This window comes from Cervus elaphus, chromosome 3, assembly GCF_910594005.1.
Source record: "Cervus elaphus chromosome 3, mCerEla1.1, whole genome shotgun sequence".
NCBI classification, from domain to species: domain Eukaryota; kingdom Metazoa; phylum Chordata; class Mammalia; order Artiodactyla; family Cervidae; genus Cervus; species Cervus elaphus.
The window spans coordinates 38,631,156-38,653,879 of record NC_057817.1 but is presented as its reverse complement, the minus strand read 5'-3'; the positions used below and the strand labels follow the sequence as shown (position 1 = coordinate 38,653,879).

The 22,724-nt window shown below is 36.7% G+C and overlaps 1 protein-coding gene across 2 annotated transcripts in view; it reads left to right on the top strand.

Annotated features, from left to right (window-relative positions):
* Window positions 1–22,724, top strand: part of PDZRN4 (PDZ domain containing ring finger 4) — a 392,791-nt gene that overhangs the window by 20,984 nt on the left and 349,083 nt on the right. The gene's annotated exons all lie outside the window — the stretch shown is intronic.

Here is a 22,724-nt window from a genome sequence, read left to right as displayed (position 1 = left end):
TTTCAGTTTAAAGAGGTCACTTTAGCATTCTTGTATCACTGTTTTAATGTTGATGAACTCATTTTGCTTTTGCTTGTCTGTGAAACTATTTATTTCTCCTTTAATGTTGAATGATAACTTTGTTGGGCTGAGTATTCTGGGTTGGAATTTTTTTTTTCCTTTCAGTACTTTTAATATATCATATGACTGCCTTCTGGCCTGCAAAGTTTCTATAGAAAAATCTGCTGATAATCTTGTGTATAACAAGTTGTCTTTCTCTTGCTGCTTTTAGATTCTCTGGTTGTCTTTTACTTTTAGCATTTTTGTTTACAATGTTGCTTAGTCTATGTCTGTTGGACTTCATTTTATTTGGTGGTGTTTGGGCTTCCTGAATCTGGATGTCTACTTCTTCCCCAGTTTAGGGAAGTTTTCAGTCATGATTTCATTCAATAAGTGTTCTACCCCATTCTCTCTCTTTTTTCTTCTGGGACTCCTATAATGCAAATGTCATTTCACTCGCTGTTGTTTAACAGGTCCCTTATACTATATTCACTTTTATTACTTTTTTTTTTGTTCCTCTGTGTGAACGTCATTGTACTATCTTTGAGTTCACTGACTTTTTTCTTTCTTCTGCTTTATCTAGTCTGCTGTTGAAACATTCCTAGTACACTTTTCAGTTCACTTATGGTATTCTTCAGTTCTTTTTCATTTTTCTTGTATTTCCTATACTTTATCTGTGAGCTTCACACAGCATTCATTCTTCTCTTGAGTTTTATAGTTATGATCATTATTTTGAACTGTTTATTGAGTAAATTACATATATATGTTTCATTAAGATTTTTTTTTTTTTTTTTTGAGGTTTTCCTTGTTCTTTCATTTGAGACATATTTCTGTCTTCCCTCATTTTTTTTTGATTCTCTGTGTTGGTTTCTGCTCATTAGATGAAACAGTTACCTTTCCCATTTTTTGAAGTGTTGGCCTTAGGTAGGTAAACCTTAGTGTTCAATCTTGCCCTAGCTCTTGATTCTCTCCTAAACCTTTGTGATTGTCCAAGCATCCTATTTTATTTAATAGCTCCCAGTGTTGAGGGTATGCCAATACCACTTATTGTCCCAGAGGGTAGGATCTCAGTCATCCCCTAGATTCAGGCTGATCGGAAGCCAGACCCCCCGGCAGCAGCATCTAGAGATTGTAAATATACACAGTCCTGTTGAACCACAAATGTAAGCCTTGTTAGCCACCAGATCCAAGTAATGAATAGGTGTCCTTTGGTAGTAGCTGCAAAAATCAAGTCATCATGCTAGGATGTAATCCCCTTTCTGAAAGATACCAATGAACTGGGATGAGCCAGAGGGAGAGGGCAAAGACTACATCCGTGGTGTCGATTCCCTGCCAGCAGCTCTGTAGGCCGATTTACAGGTGCCCCACCAGAAAGCCTGCCCCACAGGCCTCGGCTCCTGGCCACATAACTAGGCCTCTGTCTCAGAAGGACTGGGTGTTTTTCAATCTGCTATCTATGCAGTGCTGTGGGAATGGTAGTCTGTCAAGAAGTGCCTCTCCAATTGTTATAGTCCCATGATACTGAGGAACACAAGCCTCCGCCCACTCCCTGGTCTTTACAGCCATACATTCAAAGGGTGTTTTCTGGGCGGCAGCCACACAAACTGAGTTAGCAGTTATAAAAACTGGGGCACAAAGATGTGTGGAAGCTTTCCTTCAGGAGTTACTGACGCACTGATGTGTGGTACAAGAGGAGGGCAAAGATGGCCTTCTCTGAAAAAAGAGAAAAAAAGATGGCTCTGGCTGTCTTCAGTGTAAACATGGGCCCCGCTAGAAAGGAAAAGAAAGAAAGATGGCACCTGCTGGCTTTAGTGAGGCAGACAGAGAACGTGAAGATGGCACCCAAAAACTCCGTGCCTGGAGGGTATACCAGCAGGTTCCTCAGAGTCACACCAACATTTTAAAATTAGAAAATGAGTGTCTTTTATGTAAAGTGTGGACAACTTTTGGCACAGCAAAGGAAACTATAAACAAAATGAAAAGATAACCCTCCTATACCTTTGGTGGGAATGTAAACTGGTGTAGCTACTATGGAGAACAGTATGGAGGTTCCTTAAAAAAACTAAAAATATAACTACCATATGACCCTGCTATCCCACTCCAGGCCTTATATCCAAAAAAGATGAAAGCTCTAATTCAAAAAGATACCTACATCTCAAGATTCATAGCAGCACTCTTTACAGTAGTCAAGACATGGAGGCAACTTAAATGTCCATAAGCAGATGAATGAATAAAGACAATATGGTTTATGTATACATGTATGGTATGTGTGTGTGTGTGTGTGTGTGTGTATGTATATATAATGGAATATTATTCAGTCATAAAAAGAATGAAATGATACAATTTCCAGCAACATGAATGGACCTAGAGGTCATCATACAAACTGAAGGTCAGGCTAGAAAAGACAAATAGTCTATGCTATCACCTATGACATCCTATCATATCCACTTATAGGTGGAATCCTAAAAAATGATACAAATGAACTTATTTTAAAACCAGAAATATTCTTAAAGTCATTGAAAACAAACTATGGTTACCAAAATGTAAAGGGGAGTGGGGTAAATTGGGAATTTGGGATTAACAGATACATATTACTGTATATAAGATTGATAAACAACAAAAACCTACTGTGTAGCACAGGGAACAATATTCAATATCTTATAATAGTCTATAATGAAAAAGAATCTGAAAAAGTATATAATATATACACATAATATATGTATTATATATATGTGTGTGTATAACTGAATCACTTTGCTCTATTCCTGAAACATTGTACATCAACTGTACTTCAGTTTAATATTTTTTAAAAAAGAAGAATAAAAAAGTCCAGGCATCTTTAAAGGACTGTTTTTATACTGCATCCTGGGGCAGGTGAGTCTGCACATAAGCCCATTAAGTGCCTTTTCGGTTTGCCTCGGCTCTGCGGTTCTCATGATTATAATAAGTTTTGTTGGTCTTCAAAGCCCAGATGTTTGGGGGATCATCTTTCAGGTGCTGGTCTTAATAGTTGGTGTGCCTGATGTGGGGCTCAGCAGTGGCCACAGGACTGGAAAAGGTCAGTTTTCATTCCAGTCCCAAAGAAAGGCAGTGCCAAAGAATGCTAAAACTATCGCACAATTGCACTCATCTCACATGCTAGTAAAGTAATTCTCAAAATTCTCCAAGCCAGGCTTCAACAATACATGAACCATGGACCTCCAGATGTTCAAGCTAGTTTTAGAAAAGGCAGGGGAACAAGAGATCAACTTGCCAACATCCGCTGGATCATTAATAAACCACGACAGTTCCACAAAAACATATATTTCTGCTCTATTGACTGCCGAAACCTTTGACTGTGTGGATCACAACAAACTATGGAAAATTCTTCAAGAGAAGGGAATACCAGACCACCTGACCTGCCTCTTGAGAAATCTGTATGCAGGTCAGGAAGCAACAGTTAGAACTGGACATGGAACAACAGACTGGTTCCAAATAGGAAAAGGAGTACATCTAGGCTGAATATTGCCACCTGGCTTATTTAACTTATATGCAGAGTACATCATGAGAAAAGCGGGGCTACATGAAGCACAAGCGGAAATCAAGATTGCTGGGAGAAATATCAATAACCTCAGATATGCAGATGACACCACCCTTATGGCAGAAAGTAAAGAAAAACTAAAGAGCCTCTTGATGAAAGTGAAAGAGGAGAGTGAAAATGTTGGCTTAAAACTCGACATTAAAAAAACTAAGATCATGGCATCTGGCCCCAACACTTCATGACAAATAGGTGGGGAAACAGTGGAAAGAGTGGCAGACTTTATTTTTGGGGGCTGCAAAATCACTACAGATGGTGACTGCAGCCATGAAATTAAAAGACGCTTACTCCTTGGAAGGAAAGTTATGACCAACCTAGACAGCATATTAAAAAGCAGAGACATTACCTTGCCAACAAAGGTCTATCTAGTCAAGGCTGTGGTTTTTCCAGTAGTCATGTATGGATGTGAGAGTTGGATTATAAGACGACTGAGCACCAAAGAACTGATGCTTTTGAACTGTGGTGTTGGAAAAGACTCTTGAGAGTCTCTTTGACTGCAAGGAGATCCAACCAGTCCATCCTAAAGGAAATCAGTCCTGAATATTCATTGGAAGGACTGATGTTGAATCTGAAACTCCAATACTTTGGCTACCTGATTTGAAGAATTGACTCATTTGAAAAGACCCTGATGCTGGGAAAGATTGAAGGTGGGAAAAGAAGGGGATGCCAGAGGATGAGATTGTTGAATGGCATCACTGACTCAATGGACATGAGTTTGAGTAACTCTGGGAGCTGGTGATGGACAGGGAGGCCTGGTGTGCTGCAATCTATGGGGTCACAAAGAGTAGGACATGACTGAGCGACTGAACTGAACTCAGCTGATGTGAGGCAGGAACCCCTCACTCCTCAGGGAAAAGGTCTAGGTTTTTAGTTCATACCTATTTGGGGGATGCCGGTTTTTAGTTCATACCTATTTAGGGGATGCCGTTTATGGCTGTCTTGTGTCTCAGCCTTTTCTACTTGTTTCAATGTGGTTTCCCTCTCATTATCTTGATTTAAGGTGGCCACTTTAGGTTTTGTTCAGAGGAAATTGTTCCATAATCATCTATAGATTCTGTGGGAAGATCTGAGTTCAGGATCTTTTTACAGAACCCCCTATAACATCATTGGGACTCATGCTAAAATGAGATTCAGAAATGATTCTCAGTAAAATTTTGAAGTATGTCATATATTACTGTCTTTTGCCCTCTTTTGCTCCATCAATAATCCTAGCAATCTGCTATCTTTTTTGTCATGTTCTTACTTCTTTGCAGCATCCGTCTTTAGGAAATAATGTTGTTAAATTCACTTATACTAATAGATATTTGAATGATAAAGTTTGCCCTACTCAGGATATCTGAACTTAACCCAGAGATAATGTCTTTATGATTCTAAATATTTTTATCATTTTCACCAAACTAGCACAGTAGCTTCTTGCGTAAACATTGCCTTTACCCAGTCTCTACTACTTGCAACTCAACTTGCCTACTACTGGCAGGGTTATTATTTTTTTCTCCTTTGCTTAAGGTCCTTCATTACCATTCTGTTGTCAATAGGATAAAAATCTCAATTTATTAGTGAAGCAAAAACATACCTTCAAAACCTTCGCTTTTTTTTTTTTTCCAGTTTTCATTTTTAGACCCTCTACTGCAATCGCATTAAACTTCCCCCCTTTCTTATCTTCAGGCCTCTCTGCATTGATTCCTTCTTTCCCTTTTACCTGGTGTTCTGACATTCCCCCCAACTCCACATTCCTTTTTCTCTAGCAAGCCTCTGACTATCCTCAAAAATCTTCTACTCCCTGAAACCCTTCACAATTCGCCAAGGGGAATTATTTTATTCTCTCTGTTGTCAGTAGACTATTACACCTCTCACTTTCATAGCACTTTTTATGTTTTCCTGTTTATTATTTGTTGTTCTCCACCAACAAAGGTATGGTTTCATAAACATAGTTTCAAATTTTATTGAACTTTCTAGTTCTAGCACTGTTTTTGCTCTCAGCATTGTGTCTGGCAAACCAAAAGCTCTCCGTTATTTCTCTCTGAATGGTGGAATAAATGAATGGATAGACCTCAAGGTCAAAATTTTAGGCATCTGGACTAGATCCAGGAATTTTTCACGGCCAATCAGTCAGCCCCCTGACACATCCTATTCCTTCTCTTTACATCTTTATCACGAGGTCAGTCAAAAGTTGAAAGACTCACTTTAAATTTTTAAATCTCTAAGATCTAGAATAAATGAATTAAAGCAATTGTATTTCTCAAGACTGTTTCATCTAGCCTGTAAATAAGAAAGAATTCAAGTCTGCAACATAATGTTTCAAATTATGTTTATGAAAATGCTTGCTTTGGACCTGCAGACATGTATGTTTGCCTTCAGATTTTTTGTCATTAAACTCGAAGAACACTGGTAAAGATTACTGAATTCACATGCTTGTCTGCAGAGCAGATCTGCAGAAAATAGCACTGGACTGAACATGGAATCAACAAAACCATGATTAACCACAGAGGAACTGAAAAGATGAAAGATGTTTTCAATTTTTCCAAACCTTGTAAATGGTTAGGTTAGAAGACAGACTTAGTAGCTTCCTAGAGCACTGGGGCAGAGAAGGCAATGGCACCCCACTCCAGTACTCTTGCCTGGAAAATCCCATGGATGGAGGATCCTGGTAGGCTGTGGTCCATGGGGTCGCTAAGAGTCGGACACGACTGAGCAAATTCACTTTCACTTTTCACTTTCACACATTGGAGAAGGAAATGGCAACCCACTCCAGTGTTCTTGCCTGAGAATCCCAGGGACGTGGGAGCCTGGTGTGCTGCCGTCTATGGGGTCGCACAGAGTTGGACACGACTGAAGTGACTTAGCAGCAGCAGCAGAGCACTGGGGAGTGGCTGGGGAGACTCTTTGAAGTTCTGATTAGAGCTGCTTGGAATAATTAACAGTAGTCCCAGCTGTGAGCTGTTCTGAGAAGCTTAAGAAACAACTCACTAAGCTTGTTGCTTGGAACTTTACAAGCCAAGTTGAAGAAAGTTTTTCTTCTGTAGAATACGTGCTATTGTTTTCTAGTAGATTCCAATTCTTTTCCAGAACTTTTTACGTATTTTTCTTTTCCTTTCTAAAATGTTGTTCTTCCCACTGCTTTGAGAAAGCATTGCAAAAGAGAAAGGGCAGCTGGTATGTGTCGGGTGGATTTATTCCTCCTAACCTGTGAATTATTGTGGCCACATCACAGTCCAATGACTGTATGAAAGTTCCTTTAATTGACTTCCCTCCTCTTTCTTAAGTAGTTAAGTGTTCTTAAGAAGTTTATCACTCCTTTAATAATCAACATCTCACAGGTAATTCATTATCATCTTCAAATTAAAAGTGTCCCAAAGAATAGACATTTTTCATTATGTTTAAAATATTTTAAACAATTCTATGTTGCTTTAAAGGTGTAGAAATAAATCTCCAACTCATAAGACTGAAAGAGCAATTGACTGTGCTGCTCACTTTATAAGGAAATTATTATATTTCATAATACAGATCAGGATAAAATTTAGCACTATATAGTTTGAAAATATGTATAATTTTACATTTCAAAATAATTTTTATGTAAAATTATGAATTTGATATTATGCTTACATAATCTGTCATAATGAAGTAGAAGAAAATAAATTTTCTTTATGAAATCATATTTAGAAATCATTAATTAATAAAAACATGTTAGTCATATAAAAGGTAATCTACTCTACCCAGTTTTCTACTCTGTTTTTACGAGTTTGATTTTTTTTAAATATTTCACATATAAGTGATATCATACAGTGTTTGTGTGGCCTACTTCATTTAGCATGATGCCCTCAAGGTTCGTCCATGGTGTCAAAAGCAGTATGGTTTTTTTTCTTTCTCATGGCTGAATAATTTTCCTTTATGTGTGTGTGTGTGCATGTGTGTGTGTGTTTGTATGTTCTTTATCCAGTCATCTGCTGGGAGATACTTAGAAAGTTTCCATATCTTGGCTATTGTGAGTATGCTAAAGTGAATATGTGGGTACAGATATCTCTTCTGTATCTTATTTTCATTTTTTAGATATATATCCAGAAGTGGGATTACTGCATCATATGGTAGTTCTGCTTTATTTCTTTAGAAAAATCTATATTGTTTTCCATAGTAGCTATGCCAATTTAATTCATACAGAGGTTCCCTTCTTTCCACATCCTTACCAACATCTCTTATCTTTATGGTGATAGTCATTCTAACATGTATGAAGTGATATTTTATTTTGGACTTGATTTGTATTTCTTTTATGGTTAGTATTTGAGCATTTTTTCATGTACCTGTTGGCCATTTGGTTTTTTTTTTTCATTTATTTTTATTAGTTGGAGGCTAATTACTTCACAGCATTGCAGTGGGTTTTGTCATACATTGACATGAATCAGCCATGGAGTTACATGTATTCCCCATCCCGATCCCCCCTCCCACCTCCCTCTCCACCCAATTCCTCTGGGTCTTCCCAGTGCACCAGGCCCAAGCACCCGTCTCATGCATCCCACCTGGGCTGGTGATCTGTTTCACTATAGATAATATACATGCTGTCCTCTCGAAACATCCCACCCTTGCCTTCTCCCACAGAGTCCAAAAGTCTGTTCTGTACATCTGTGTCTCTTTTTCTGTTTTGCATATAGGGTTATCGTTACCATCTTTCTAAATTCCATATATATGTGTTAGTATGCTGTAATGTTCTTTATCTTTCTGGCTTACTTCACTCTGTATAATGGGCTCCAGTTTCATCCATCTCATTAGAATTGCTTCAAATGAATTCTTTTTAATGGCTGAGTAATATTCCATGGTGTATATGTACCACAGCTTCCTTATCCATTCGTCTGCTGATGGGCATCTAGGTTGCTTCCATGTCCTGGCTATTATAAACAGTGCTGTGATGAACATTGGGGTGCACGTGTCTCTTTCAGATCTGGTTTCCTCAGTGTGTATGCCCAGGAGTGGGATTGCTGGGTCATGTGGCAGTTCTATTTCCAGTTTTTTAAGAAATCTCCACACTGTTTTCCACAGTGGCTGTACTAGTTTGCATTCCCACCAACAGTGTAAGAGGGTTCCCTTTTCTCCATACCCTCTCTGGCATTTATTGCTTGTAGACTTTTGGATAGCAGCCATCTTGACTGGCGTGTAATGGTACCTCATTGTGGTTTTGATTTGCATTTCTCTGATAATGAGTGCTGTTGAGCATCTTTTGATGTGTTTGTTAGCCATCTGTATGTCTTCTTTGGAGAAATGTCTGTTTAGTTCTTTGGCCCATTTTTTGATTGGGTCATTTATTTTTCTGGAATTGAGCTGCAGGAGTTGCTTGTATATTTTTGAGATTAATCCTTTGTTTCTTCATCTGCTATTATTTTCTCCCAATCTGAGGGCTGTCTTTTCACATTACTTGTAGTTTCTTTTGTTGTGCAAAAGCTTTTAAGTTTCATTAGGTCCCATTTGTTTATTTTTGCTTTTATTTCCAATATTCTGGGAGGTGGGTCATAGAGGATCCCGCTGTGATTCATGTCGGAGAGTGTTTTGCCTATGTTCTCCTCTAGGAGATTTATAGTTTCTGGTCTTACATTTAGATCTTTAATCCATTTTGAGTTTATTTTTGTGTATGGTGTTAGAAAGTGTTCTAGTTTCATTATTTTACAAGTGGTTGACCAGTTTTCCCAGCACCACTTGTTAAAGAGGTTGTCTTTTTTCCATTGTATATCCTTGCCTCCTTTGTTGAAGATAAGGTGTCCATAGGTTCATGGATTTATCTCTGGGCTTTCTATTCTGTTCCATTGATCTATATTTCTGTCTTTGTGCCAGTACCATACTGTCTTGATGACTGTGGCTTTGTAGTAGAGTCTGAAGTCAGGCAGGTTGATTCCTCCAGTTCCATTCTTCTTTCTCAAGATTACTTTGGCTATTCGAGGTTTTTTGTATTTCTATACAAATTGTGAAATTATTTGTTCTAGTTCTGTGAAAAATACCATTGGTAGCTTGATAGGGATTGCATTGAATCTATAGATTGCTTTGGGTAGTATAGCCATTTTGGCAATATTGATTCTTCCAATCCATGAATACGGTATGTTTCTCCACCTGTTTGTGTCCTCTTTGATTTCTTTCATCAGTGTTTTATAGTTTTCTATATATTGGTTTGGATGTTTTCTTTGTAAAAATGTCTATTCAGTTCCTCTGACCATTTCTTTAATTAAATGGTATGAAGTTTTTTTGCTATAGTGTTATATAAGTTCTTCATATATTTGGAGTATTGATTTTTTTTTTTTTGTATATGTAATTGTAAACATTTTTTCCATTGTATAGGTGGCCTTTTCATTTTGTTGATAGTCAGAAGCTTTTCAGTTTTATGTAGTCCTACCTATTTTTGCTTTTCTTGTCTTTGCTTTTTGTGTCAAACTAAAAAACATGATTCTTAATACTGATGTCAAGGAGAATACTTCCCTGTAAGTTTTACTTTTTTAGGAGTTTTGTGGTTTCAGGGCTAATTTTCAAGTCTAATCCATTTTGAGTTGATTTTTCTGATGGTGCATAATGGGAGTGCAGCTTCATTATTTTGTTTACAGCTATTTGTTTTCTCAACACATACTGAAGAAACTGTCCTTTCCCCCATTTTATATTCTTTCCTCTTTTGTCACAAATTATTCCTAATGTGACTTTGTTTCTGGACTGTCTATTCTGTTTCATTGATCTATGTGCCTGGTTTTATGTTAATACCATGCTGTTTTGATTACTATAGCTTTGTAATATAGTTTGTAACCAAAAAGTATGATGCTGCTAGTGTCATCCTTCTTTTTCAATATTGCTTTGCTATTCAAAGGTCTTTTATGATTCTGTACAAATTTGAAGATTTGTTTTTCTATTTCTGTGAAAAATGCCTTTGGAATTTCAATAGGATGGAATTGCATTAAATCTATAGATAATTTTGGATAGTATGGACATTTTAACAATAGGGATTTTTCCAAGCCATAAGCACAAAATATCTTTCCATTTATTGTATATTCTTCAATTTCTTTCATCAATGTTTTTACAATAATTTTTTTTACCTGTTCAATTAACTTTATTCTTAAATATTTTATTCTTTTTGATGAAATTGTTAGTGTAGTTGATTTCTTAATTTCTCTGATAGTTCTTCATTTATAGAAATATAGCTGAATTTTATATATTGATTTTAGATGTGAAAGTAATAGGGGTAGGTTGGTAAAAGGAAAAAACTTTCATTTCTAAGATAAATGAGGTCTAAGGATCTCCAGAACATGAGTACAGTTGAAACCACACTATTAAATAATAGAAATTTGCTAAAACAGTATAACTTAAGCATTATAAATAAAAGAATAAAGTAATGGATGTGTCAGTTAACTAAAGGGTGAGAATCACTTTATAATGTATATGTATATCAAATCATTACAGTGTACACCTTAGCTATTTTACACTTTTATTTTTCAATTTTATTTTTATGAATTTGATTAAAAGATAATCACTTTACACATTGAAATTTACTACACATGATTTACTAAATAATTAAACACACTTGAATTTCAATAAGCTTTTGTTGCTAGAAGTAAATTACCTTAAATACTTTATGGTCATCTCTGGTGGCTCAGTGATAAAGAATTTGCCTGCCAGTGAAGGAGATGCAGGTTTAATCCCTGGGTCAGGAAGATCCCCTAGAGAAGGAAATGGCAACCTATTCCATTATTCTTGCCTAGGAAATCTTATGGACAGAGGAGTCTGGTGGGCTATAATCCATGGGGTTACAAAAGAATTGGGCATGACTTAGCAGCTATACAAAAACAACAACAACAACCTTATATCAACACATGAAGATGGTGTATATTAAACAACAAAAGCAAAAGAACAGATGATGATGAATGACTGGCACAGAGAGACTTCTAAATACACCTCCCTGGTATTATGGTGGCGTAAAGTTTTTTTTTTTTTTTGGCCTAAAGTTTTAAGAATGAAATGGTATTTTGAAAAAAAGATAAGAGATTAAGAGAGAAGAGAGGATGGAGCAGGGGCTTTCCATATTTAGGAAGAATGCCATGAGCAAATGACAAGGCAGGATTGACTATATTCTTGCTTGACAACCATTTTGGCTGATTGACATGATGAAAAATAATAGGCAATGCAAATAGATTACTGTATGTCAAATATTCTTTACAGTTGTATATGAGGTGTTAAGTCATTTCATCTCCATGAAAACTCTATGATATTGGTATTATAGATACCAGTAGTATCCCCATTTTGCAGACAAGAAAACTGAAGCACAGAAAGTTTTGCCATAGTGACAGAGTAGGTATTCTTGGGTCTGTGCTCTTAGCCATAACTTAAGACTGCTCTTATTAAGAGTTGTATAGATGAGTCAAGGTAGATAATGTATGGAAAGTTATTTGAATTCAGATTTTGATGAAGTTGATGGAAGGCATTGTATGTTTGGCTAAACAGTTAGATTTTATAGTGTAAGCAATGAGGAGTCAGTAATCGTTTTTTGAGCAGGAGGATAACATGGGTAATGTAATGATTAAAAGATCAGTCAAAAATTGGTTTCACAAGGATGTATAAATAGATTGAAAATTAAGGTACTTAATCAGAAAGATTACAAAAAGGATCTGGAAGTCTTTCTTATTAAGTACTTTAATTTTTCAGTCTGTTTACCCATCTGTCCATATAGTCAAAGATTTGGTTTTCTAGTAGTCATACAGATATGAGAGTTGGACCATAAAGAAGGCTGAGGGTCCAAGAATGATGCTTTTGAATTATGGTGGTGGAGAAGACTCTTGAGAGTCCTTTGGACAGCAAGGAGATCAAACCAGTCAATCCTAAAAGAAATCAACCCTGGATATTAATTGTAAGGTTTGATGCTGAAGCTCGAATACTTGGGGGGCCGCCTGATGTGAACAGTTGACTCACTGGAAAAGATCCTGATACTGGGAAAGACTGAGGGCAAGAGGAGAAGGGGGCAAGAGAGGATAAGATGTTTGGATGGCAACACTGACTCAATGGACTTGAGTTTGGGCAAACTCCAAGAGACAGTGAAGGAGAGGAAAACCTGGTGTGCTACAGTTCAGGGGGTGCAAGAGATTTAGACATGATTTGATGACTGAACAACAACAAATCAGACTAGTGGGTAAGTACCTCAGGTGTCCATATGTGAGGAATGAGGGCCTATAGCAAATACAGTAGAAAATTGCCAAAAGAAATGAAAACCTTGTTACTTTATTCATCATACTTAGTGTTTCCCCTTGTCTTCAACATGGTCAGCACTATTTTTAATCAAGAATGGTACTTGGTGCTTATTTTTAAGTAAATTTGCTATAGAAGAGTCACAAATGATAAGTATCTAGTGTAATAAAAGGTCAGAAAGTGAAACCAATCATGTAGCCAGCTTCCCAGTCAAGACCCAGATCATTGCAAGCACTTCAGGAATCTCCCATATTCCTCTGTTCCACCATTGTGGTTGTTCCATCATTAAGTGGTGTCTGACTCTTTGGGACCCCCCTGGATTGCAGCACGCCAGGCTTCCTGTCCTCCACTATCTCCTGGAGCCTGCTCAAGTCCATGCCCATTGAGGTAGTGATGCTATTTAATCATTTCATCCTCTGCTGCCCTCTTCTTTTGCTACCAATCTTTCCCAGCATCCGGGTTCTGCCACTGCCTTCCTCCAAGTTTGCCTATTTTTATTTTTATTTTTTTAATTTTTTAATTTTTTTTTTATTAGTTGGAGGCTAATTACTTCACAACATTTCAGTGGGTTTTGTCATACATTGATATGAATCAGCCATAGATTTACACGTATTCCCCATCCCGATCCCCCCTCCCACCTCCCTCTCCACCCGATTCCTCTGGGTCTTCCCAGTGCACCAGGCCCGAGCACTTGTCTCATGCATCCCACCTGGGCTGGTGATCTGTTTCACCGTAGATAGTATACATGCTGTTCTTTTGAAACATCCCACCCTCCCCTTCTCCCACAGAGTTCAAAAGTCTGTTCTGTATTTCTGTGTCTCTTTTTCTGTTTTGCATATAGGGTTATCGTTACCATCTTTCTAACTTCCATATATATGTGTTAGTATGCTGTAATGTTCTTTATCTTTCTGGCTTACTTCACTCTGTATAATGGGCTCCAGTTTCATCCATCTCATTAGGACTGATTCAAATGAATTCCAAGTTTGCCTATTTTTAAATTGTGCGTAAATAGAATCGCATGATAGATATTCTTTATGACTCCTTTATGTAACATTATGCTGGTGAAATTCACTGGTATTATTGCATCTAACTGTCATTTGTTCATTCTCATAGCTGTTTAGCATTTCAGTATACCACAATTTAGTTATCAGTTGTATCATTAGTGGAATTACTAATTCTGGGTTATTGTAATAACTTACTCTGAATATTCTTTTGTGCATTTTTTGGTGAATATATACCTATATTTCTGACACACACACCTACAAATGTGGTTTGTATAGGTGAGTCAAAGTAGATATTGTATGAGAAGTCATTCGACATACAAATAAATGTTTCATTTGTATGTCACAGAGTCAGAGCATGAACACACACACACACACACACACACACCAGGAGTATATTTGTATTTCACAGAGTCAGAGAATATATGCATAGTTACTACTGCTGAATATATTTGTTAAAATGATTATAGCAATTTATATTCTTATCAGCAAGGTCAGAGCCGATTACTTCACATTCTTGCTAGGACTTAATATTATGTGTCTTTTAAATTTAATCCATCTAGTGAACTGGTATATACACAGTCCCTTGATGTCTTAAGGGGCTTCCCTGGTATCTCAGATGGTAAAATGTCTGCCTGCAATGCAGGAGACCTGGGTTCGATCCCTGGGTCAGGAAGGTCCCCTGGAGAAGGAGATGGCAACCCACTCCAGTACTCTTGTCTGGAAAATTCCATGGATGGAGGAGCCAAGCAGGCTACAATTCATGGGACTGCAAAGAGTTGGACACGACTGAGCAACTTCAAGGGTTGATGTCTTTAATGTTTTGGGCCATGTCAGTATCCCTTTTTGTGAAGCACCTGTTCATCTTAAGGTGAACTCAGAAATCCTACCTTTTCCTACACCTTCAACATCTCACACACTGCCTGGCATGCAGTGGGCACTCAGTTGTTTATTGACTGAATTAATACATACAAGATTATAAGGATAAAGCCAATCTAGTGTTGCTGTTAAATCCTTATGCTTAACATATGTGAAGTGTCCAATGAAAGTGTACTAAATGGATGAAAAAAGCTTTCCTGTTTTTTTTTTTAAACTTATCTAGCACGAAGCAATTATAACCTTCCTATTTTACCCAGTTTTCTCTAGAGGAAGAAGTAATATTGTATTTCTTTTGACATTTTCTCATTTGATCATCCTGGCATGTTCAGTTTTAATGTTACTCTTTTTGTAGAACCAGTCTTATGTTCTTTACTACAGTGTCACAAATATTAATATGATCCCACTTTTGGCATAGATACACTGTGTTATAAACCCTTTCACCTTGCTGAAGGTGTGGGTGTTATTTTTTCAGAGGCCTAATTCTTTCCAAGAGATAAGAATGATCAAAGAAAAGAGTCTTTGTTTTTCTGCTTACCCAAGCTTTGACCTAGAGGAGATTTCTTTTTGTAATCCAGAACTTTACAAAGCACATCTCCTCCTAGAGCAGTTTCATTTTTGTTTTTGTGGGGTGTGGGGGTGGGATCCAAATTAGAACCGTGGGACTGTCAGAACCTACTGATTCAGAATTAGGTCATTGAAGCAGACTATGTTAGCTCTAAGATAAAGGTTCCCAGGCATACATATGGTAATACAGAATCTTAAAGCTGAAAGAAATGATTAGTTGAGGATTATTATGTTAAGTGAACAATTGAAAAATGATTTTTATTTAGAAATAAAAAATGCTGAATACTCTAGCAATATTTTACATATCTAAATATTTTATAAGGTGGAAGCAAGAGCTGTCAAATAAATTATTTGACTATAATTCATACATATATTTCCAATACTAGAATTTATACATGTATTTCTGACAATTTACACATATAGTTCCAATATATGCATATAATATATGTACGTATTTGACTACAATTTATACATATATTTCCAATATTTCTCTCATGAGAGAAAACTCAAAAATATATATCAACACATGATATAAATTTTGTAACAGATGGCTGTTTATACCCATCATAGTAATGAGGGCAATGATGATTATAAAGGTTAATAATAGCCCTAACATTAAAAGAGTCCTTATTGTGTGCTAAACGCTATGCTAGGAGTTATATGTAATAAATAAATATATTGGCACAATTAAAGAATGCCAGTGAATAACAACAGTGTAAACTTTATGAGGTTAAGTTTTATCATAGTCAATTTTATTATGTTCAAGGAAAAATTATGGATTGGTTTATTTGGAGGATTATTAACCATAAACTAACATGTATTGGAGACCTGGGGAATTGATAGTTCTGATAATTCTTTAAAGCAGGAAACAAAGTTCATGTTAATGATGGTATTAACCACATATACTGCTTAACAAAAAATCGGGGAAATACAATTATCATCACGTTTTTTCTTTGTAGTATATAAAGTATGTAATAATTTTTGTTATTAAAAGATCACAAAACACTTAGTGGAGCAGGTTATAGATAGTTTCATCCTTAGCTTGGAATTTCCTGCATTTTGTTTGTTTTAAACTTTGCATGCATTGAATTGATGTGCAGAATTTCCTCTCTTCCCAAGATCCAATTGTTAAATTCCAAATTTCTAATGTACTAAAGGTGTCTGACCTGCTAAAATAGAGGTCTTTAATTATAAGCTTTACAATAAAGACTTGATTATTTGGCTCAAGAGAAATCCCAGAAATAATTTGAAGAGAGATTCCTGCTTTGAAAATGTGATTCTCAAAGTTTAATACTTCTACTGTCTTTCCATATGAATTTTTTTAACTGAAGAAACATGTGGTCCAATCTATATGCCATTACTCATTCCAAGAGATTTTCACTGAAAATGTCAAAAATATTTGTTTTGTGTATTTTTAGGGATTAGCTTTTATCTTTGTCATCCTCACTTATTTGACCAGTAAGTGATGAAATTTGACCTTTAAGAGTGATCATAGGCTAAGGTGTTTGCTTATCATCTTTTACCATATTTAGATTAATTCTTGACATGGAGGTGGTTTTGTAATATAAAAAACTAAGAAGGATATATGATTTTTGTTGTTTAATAAAAGTTTGAGCCTTGGATCTGTAGTTCTGTAGTTCTTTTCCCTCCTTAAAAAGAGTTTGATAGTAAGATGCTTATCAATATTCTCTGGAAAAGAGACCATATTAAGAAAAGGAAGTAGAAATTGTTAATTTTTCCAAATATTTTTTCTTATTCTTTATGTTTAGTATGTTGTTACAAAAACAAAGATTTTATAGAAGGTTTTCATGTCCAGATTTTCTGAAAGATTTCATGAAGATAATTAATCCTTCACTTTCTTTTTTCATGCTCTAAATGTTTAAAAGTGTGCAGGCTAAATTGTAAGAGGTTGAGAAGGTGCCTAAACCCTGTGAATTTCCCTAAGTTTATTAGTGCCTGCATGCACGTGTGTGTGTGCATGCATGTGTTTCCTCTCTCTTTGCCAAGTCTGAAAATAACGTGTCAACACTTTGATTCTTTATAAAAATAATTTTTTATCTTTATTTTGGAAAGAACTCCAGGGATACAAATGAGTGTCTAAGTTAATGAACTATAAGAAAGAAGTGGTTTATTTTGAGTGGAAATGAGTTTAAAAAAGTCAGCAGTTAGTTTCTTAGGGTTGTAAAAGATCATTTGGATACAGATAAAATGCATCTTAAAATTTAGATATCACTTTATCAACAAGTACAATGTTAGTAGTGTTTTCTGTTGAAAGTGTTCAGAAACAATGCAAATATTGTCTCACATTAGTATCTGTATTGTTTTGGAGGGCAAGTATTAAAATATACTAAAATCTTGCAACATTCTTAAAAATGCACTAGAAGCATCATAATTTTCTGTATCTGTTGCTCATTTCCAGCAATTGGTGGCTATATTTAAAATATCATTATGTAAAATATCATATGTAAGAAATATTTTGTTTGTATGCAGTTGTTGAAAAATGAAACCATAGAGTAAAAAAATGCCATTTAAAATTACTTTTTCTTTTGAAGGAGTATTCTTGGGAATTCTGAAAGCCAAGTAGAAATGTGAATTTACACAGTGCTCAAAATACAAGGCTTGTTATGTTTTTTTGTGTAGTTCCAGTATTGATTGGTATAGTGGATTTTGCTTAAGGTTTAAAGTCCCAGTCAGTTCAGTTCAGTTCAGTCGCTCAGTCGTGTCCGACTCTTTGTGATCCCATGAATCGCAGCACACCAGGCCTCCCTGTCCATAACCAACTCCCAGAGTTTACTCAAACTCATGCCTATCGAGTTTGGCTGAGCCAAACTCAGCCATCTCATCCTCGGTCGTCCCCTTCTTCTCCTGCCCCTAATCCCTCCCAGCATCAGGGTCTTTTCCAATGAGTCGACTCTTCACATGAGGTGGCCAAAGAACTGAAGTTTCAGCTTCAGCATCAGTCTTCCAGTGAATACCCAGGACTGATCTCCTTTAGGATGGACTGGTTGGATCTCAAGAGTCTTCTCCAACACGACAGTTCAAAAGCATCAGTTTTTCGGTGCTCAGCTTTCTTCACAGTCCAACTCTCACATCCATACATGACCACTGGAAAAACCATAGCCTTGACCAGACGGACCTTAGTTGGCAAAGCAATGTCTCTGCTTTTTAATATGCTATCTAGGTTAGTCATAACTTTCCTTCCAAGGAGTAAGCGTCTTTTAGTTTCATGGCTGCAGTCACCATCCGCAGTGATTTTGGAGCCCCAAAAAATGAAGTCTGACACTGTTTCCACTGTCCCATAACTACTAAAATCATTTTAAGATTTCTAATCCTTTTTCCAGGAGAAACTAAAGTCCAAAAATTAGTTAACTCATTTTCATTCTGAAACACTGAAATCTATTTCTGCTAATTATTTATAGTTCTTTTCTCTGTGCAGCCCATTATTCAAGTATAAGCTCTAAAACATTGTAAATATTACACATAACTTATGTTTATACATAAGGACTTCCCTGGTGGCTCAGACGGTAAAGCGTCTGCCTATAATGAGGGAGACCCAGGTTCAATCCCTGGGTCGGGAAGATGTCCTGGAGAAGGAAATGGCAACCCACTCCAGTACTCTTGCCTGGACAATCCCATGGATGGAGGAACCTGGTAGGCTACAGTCCACGGGGTCGCAAAGAGTCGGACACGACTGAGCGACTTCACTTCACTTATGTTTATACAAAGTCAAGTAGTACAAATAATTCATAATTAAAAAAATAAGAACTAATATTTTATTCCCTAAGCAAATACATACAACGTTATGCCAATAGTCCCAGTGTCCTTGGGTTTTCACACAAGGGTACTTTACAAATAGTCACCTTGTTGAAAGAAGTGAGAGTAGTTCTTTGGCCCTTGAGGGGAAATAAATCAGAGTGTGGAAGCTTCCTGGATTGCAGATTGGGGTTTATTGTTATTTAAACTATTCAACAGGAAGATCCCCTGGAGAAAGGCATGGCAACCCACTTCAGTGTTCTGGCCTGGAGAATCCCATGGACAGAGGAGCCTGGCCGGCTACCATCCACAGGGTCACAAAGAGTTGGACACAACTGAAGTAGCTTAGTATGCAGCATAAACTATTCAGGAGCCAGCCCAGTTCTGAGATTGTTCTTAGAAGTTAACTTTAGATTTTATTGCTTTCATTCATTTTGGGAGAAAATCTTTTGTAGAATATAAGAGAAGGTTGTTATATGTTTTGTATTTGTCTGTTATTTTTCTTTCTTTCTATCTATATTATTTATAGAAATCCTGGGTAGATCTGTTCTCTCTAGTCATTCCTGTGTTGTTGAAGAATCTTTTCTCTGGTGTGGTTATGTAATAATACCATTAGCAGGAGAAGTGCTAATCACTTGAACAGAGAGATATAATCTTAATCAAAAAACTATTATCCTGAAACTGCAACCCTAACAAAATCAAAAGGAATACACAAAGAAGGCCGCCTGTAGATTCTTTCCACTGATTTGATAATTGGATGGTTTAGGACATAGACTAAGCTATAGCAAAGGCTAATAGAGTTTTGCCAAGAGACTGCACTGGTCATAGCAAACACCTTCTCCCAACAACACAAGAGAAAACTCTACACATGGACATCACCAGAAGGTAAACACCGAAATCAGATTGATTATATTCTTTGCAGCCAAAGATGGAGAAGCTCTATACAGTCAGCAAAAACAAGACTGGGAGCTGACTGTGGCTCAGATCATGAACTCCTTATTGCCAAATTCAGACTTAAACTGAAGAAAGTAGGCAGAGTACAATCCTCTTATTTCAGCCAAAATCAGAATGAAAATATAGTTTTAAGATGCAGTTTTTAAATTAATTAATTTATTTTAATTGGAGGATAATTACTTTACAGTATTGTGACCATATGTAAAATCGATAGCCAGTGGCAGTTTGATATATGACATAGGGAACTGGTGCTCTGTGACGGCCTGGAGGGATGGGATGAAGAGGGAGGTGGGAGGAAGGTTTGGGGGGAGAATTGTAGTTTTAAATAAGACCAGAAACCCACAAAAAGGACATTAATTACTTTTCTGTTAGGGTCTCACTTTTCATTAATCCTTTTTAAAAAAATTTGTATATAGACTCTTAAAATCAGTACATACACCTAAGTCTAAAGAAAGCATCAGTTGCTATTTTTCTATTTTCTTGCATATTGCTGTACCCTAGAATAGAATAAAACTTTAATGGGCAGTCTGCCAGTCAGCCTAACTGTGAGGAAAGTTCCATTTGATATTAATTGGATTTTGCCTTACGCCAGTACATGTTCCAAAATCTCTGTGGGGTATAACTAGGTTACATAGTTATAATAAGAACATAAACTCCTATATAGAAATTTAAGCATTTGTGTTGCTCAGATCAAAATATTGCTGTCAAGTAGATTTATTATGATGCTAGTGCAATGGTATTTTTCTACCACCTGTTTTTAGTGTTTTGCTGGTTTTCTTTCTTATTGTTTTTGTTTTGCTAAACAGTAGTTCTTACAAGAAGGTTTTTGTTTCAGTTCAGTCGCTCAGTTGTGTCTGACTCTTTGCGACCCCATGGACTGCAGCACGCCAGGCTTCCCTGTCCATCACCAACTCCTGGAGCTTGCTCAAACTATGTCCATCAAGTCGGTGATGCCATCCAACCATCTCATCCTCCGTCGTCTAGTTGGTGGATTTTTCCTACTATTCATATTTATTTTATGTCATTCTGAGTACCTATGCCCTATAAATATGGAAAGATTGACATCCCTACGTTATTTTTTGGGTGTTTTTATATAAAAAATAGCTGTCTGAAATCAAAACCAATGCTTTCTTTGACTATTTATTATATAATTTTCTTTTTTAAAATATTCTTATTCTCATTCATTCAATAAATGTTTACTTAGCTTTTCCTATAAGCCAGCCCCTATGCTGAGTACTAGTTATACTGTACCTAAGGAAATGTAGTTATGGTAAAATGATAGAGACAGAATTAAAAGTAGATTACAAATTGTAGCAAAATATGAAAGAAAAGTTCAAGATGTTGTCTGAGGAGATAGTGAGGGTGAGGTGAATGTGGTTTTTATTTGAAGCATTGATAGCTTACGGTGAACGGGATTGGATTCGTGATCTCTGAAGATTTAGCTTCAGGACCAGGGACCAGCCTTGATCACTCAAGAGCTTTTGTGTAGCAGAGTTTTATTAAAGTGAAAAAGGGACAGAGAAAGTGTCTGACATAGACATCAGAAGGGGGACGGAAAGTGCCCCCCTCGCTAGTCTAAGCAAGGGAGTTATATACTTTTTTAATTGGTTATTACAATAAATCAAAAGAATGTCTCAAGGTTGTAAAGATCTTACTAGACCCACTCCCACAGTTTACATTTTAAAATAACAAGATTAGAACTTAACAATAAAAAGATTTTACCAGACCCACTCCCATAATATACATTCTAAAATATCAGGATTAGCAGAAGGTTTTTAGTAAGGAGAAACTGTCCTCAAGCAGGATACACTGTAGTTATATAATCCTTAGTACAGAGTTTAATCTGAGTTGTTTGTTGTGTAATCATCAGTTTCCAACTTAAAGAAAAAAACCTTTATGTGACTAAGACTAAGGAATGTAAAGAAAAAAAAAAAAAAAGACATTTGTCCTTTCCTACTCCTTGAGAGTTCCAGACCCCTATCTCCTCTTTGAGAGCCCCAGACCCCTCTCTCCTCCTCAGGGACCCTGGACTTCTTATCAACCTGCCTAGGAACTGACTCTCTCAGCATCAAGGAAATCTCCTTTGAAGAGTGGTGTTTATAGCTTGAAACATGAATAAGTGTTAAGCAAAGATTTGGAGACAGAGCTTTTTAAACAGACAGATGGGCATGTACAAAAGTTGTGAGGTGGGAAAAAACTCAGTGTACTATAGTAATTGAAAAAAATCTTGGGAGAATAGTGGCTCTTAGTGAGGGCTGAAGCATTCTGAGGGGGTTACTTCATGTAGCCTCTCACATGCAGAGTGACCATACATCAAGGCTGCCCTGTAGAGCCCTGTTGATCTGGCCAAAGAATTAATGATGCCCCTACTATCCAAAGTGCCCAAATTTGATACTAAATTATATGGTTACCCTATTTATAAATGTTTCCTTTAATCCTAAGAAAAATAGGAATCCATTAAGTATTTAAGTAGTAAAGTGAAAAGGACAGATTAGCATTTAAAAAATGATTCTGGTTGCAGAGTTGTAGGTTTTCTTGTTAAGTACCTAAGTTGTGTCTGCCTCTTTGTGACCCCATAGACTGCAGCACACCAGATCCCTGTCCTTCACTAACTCCTGGAGTTTGCTCAAACTCATGTCCGTTGAGTTGATGATGCCATTCAACCATCTCATCCTCTGTCATCCCCTTCTCTTCTTGCCCTCAATGTTTCCCAGCATCAGGATCTTTTCTAATGAGTCAGCTCTTTGCATCAGGTGGCCAAAGTA